The sequence below is a fragment of the Frankliniella occidentalis genome, unplaced genomic scaffold, assembly GCF_000697945.3.
Source record: "Frankliniella occidentalis isolate FOCC.00 unplaced genomic scaffold, Focc_3.1 Scaffold28, whole genome shotgun sequence".
Classification (NCBI taxonomy): Eukaryota; Metazoa; Arthropoda; class Insecta; order Thysanoptera; family Thripidae; genus Frankliniella; species Frankliniella occidentalis.
The window spans coordinates 604,062-606,607 of record NW_026267158.1 but is presented as its reverse complement, the minus strand read 5'-3'; the positions used below and the strand labels follow the sequence as shown (position 1 = coordinate 606,607).

The 2,546-nt window shown below is 48.2% G+C and overlaps 1 long non-coding RNA gene across 1 annotated transcript in view; it reads right to left on the bottom strand.

Moving 5' to 3' along the window:
- LOC127749052 (uncharacterized) overlaps window positions 1-2,239 on the bottom strand; it is a 9,059-nt gene extending 6,820 nt beyond the window's left edge. Inside the window, exon 1 of the long non-coding RNA XR_008010935.1 lies at window positions 2,005-2,239. This is a non-coding gene — a long non-coding RNA (uncharacterized LOC127749052). The remainder of the gene's footprint in view (window positions 1-2,004) is intronic.
- Between the last annotated feature and the right edge of the window lie 307 nt (window positions 2,240-2,546).

Below are 2,546 nucleotides of genomic sequence, written 5' to 3'. Positions count from 1 at the left end.
AAAGAGGTTTGCAATCGGACGCTGTTTCATCGACATCCGTCGGTTTCGTGAAAGTCGAAGACGGCCAAATGGACACTGACCAGCTGGGGGAATTAGTTGTGCAAATTGACTAGAGCTTGAAACCACTTGGAGAACGTTGTGCAAATTTACTAATACTCGCACACCATGTCCGATACTTTAACAACGATAGATATTGAAACTAACCTGAGAACAAACCCCTCAACGTGTGGATATTTTGTTGGGGTCTACCCACTATTCCATGGAGACAGCCAACTGCCAAGAAACCTTATTTCCATGGAAACTACCTCACATGGAAGTGAGCAAAAAATACATGGAAAGTTATCTTCCATGGGAAAATGTCTCCCATGACATTCCTTGAGGTCCCATGGCTCATGGGAACGATCAGGGTATTTCTGAGATCCAATCTGCACCCGACGTCACCGCATCGAGCAGAAATACACATCTCGCGTGTTGTCTCATCAACATCCTGTGTACAGTTATGTTCTGGTCCGCGCGTACACACTAAATCCATATGCTCTTTGTTGTGTATAGCGGGGTCGGTGCCTATTGTACAATTTTGGATGCCGTGTGTCAGTAAAAAACACATCCTGTCCAAATCAGCATTCTATTCCATGCGATGCGTGCAGCAAGGTCACAGAATCTCCTGATCTACCCGGGTTGATGACCAAGCGGACTCTGCCGCGAAAATATGCCAAGTAAGCGACTGAAACTATTTCGGCTCAATTGTAGACATTTTTCTTTCACCGTACCCTAGCATTTGCGTGCTAAAAATACTGTTCATGACAGGGGGAGTAGTGAATGGCCTCATGAAAAATATCAAAATTGAGCGAAAATAGGTTTATTCGCTTATCTGCAATATCTCCAAAACGGTTGCAGTTAAAGTCCTTACATATCCTTACACTCACATAACTTAAATCCATAACCATAAATCCTTATAGTATAAGCTACTAAAATGCGCGCTGTGGTGAGTCAGCCACCAAGTAAAGGACAACATCTCGCTCGCCGCCACAGGCCCACGAGAGCCCAGATAAATAAACACAACGTTGTTCCTAACCGAGTGTTCCTTCCTTCATCCACAACGAGCCCACTCCAGGCAACAGCGGCTCGCGCCTTGTGTGACGCCATGCCACGGATGGACAGCGGTGACACGGTGACCAGAGCGCGGCAGCTCCTCCGCGACGATCGTCGAACGAAACTATGCAAATGAACACGAGCAGCTGTTAACGCGGCTGCTCCTGAGGACCATACTATTAAGAGGAGAGGTACCAACGCGGGGTACCAGTCACTCTGCATATCTAACTGTACAACAAGATGACTGTTTAAACTGCAAAACTAAATGTCTTACAGTTTAAACTGCAAAACTAAATGTCTTACAGTTTAAACTGCAAAACTGTGTAGTTCTACAGTTGTTTAAACTGCACAACTGCATAGAGCTACTTTGACTTCTAGTTTCGCAGTTTAAACTGAGTAGAGCTACACACTTTTTCAGTTTAAACTGTAAAACTTTTATGTTTTGCAGTTTAAACTGCAAGCCTGTTAGTTTTGTAGTGTAAACTGTTTTTTTTTTGTTTTTTTTTTTGGTTTGGCAGTTTAAAGTGTCATCTTGTTATGCAGTTAGATTTGCAGGGCACTCAGGAAACCCAAGTGTGTACATGTATGCGTTATTTGCTGACCTACATGCAGCAAATACTACGTACATGATAATGTACGCAGCAGATAGTGTGTACATGGCCAGGTACACGCTTCGGCACAGAGCATTTAGCATAGGGCTCTACGTGTGTACCTGCCCTGGCCATGTATACACACTATTTGCTGCATAGATCATCATGTACACACTATTTGCTGCATACATGTTGGTATTCAGCAAATAACACACACATTCATTCACTTGAGTTTCCACAGACTCCTAGCCAAGGACGCAGTTAGCCGGATGTGAGCGAATCGAAAAGTTATCACACGAGTGCATGGAAAGTTCCTACATACCAGTACACGTAAACACTGTATCCTTCATAATCACAGCTGCGATGTGGCGGGTGGCGGGGCGTGCAGGCAGGCCCCGCGGCGCCCCGCCCTCCCAGTCGTGAGGGTGGATGCCGGCTGGCTGGTCGCGCCTGTCTGGTCGGCAGGCGACCGCGAGGCCGAGTGACCCTGCTAACCACGCCAGGCTCGGTGGGCGACACGCATACGGACCTGTGGCGGTCTGATTAGACATGCGGCCGCATGCGGTAGCGCATCGAATAATGCGCTGATTGTATCTTGGAGGTCGGCCAACACGCCGGGGGACTTCCCCCGCCCCCGCCACCCGGCAGTCCTAAGAAAGGTACACAACAACAGTGCCCTCGACACGAGCAGAGAGAGGCAATCTTTAGATCCGCCCGCCTTGCGCCTTGGCGTGTTTCGGCTGACTTTTGGGAAGAGAGCCTCCCTCTGCAGCCGCCGTTCTTCATACAGTGCGGAACACTGCAGCTCCGCTGACTCGGCTTCACTTTTGGGCCACTTCGGATCAGGGTGACGGGTGACGGCAC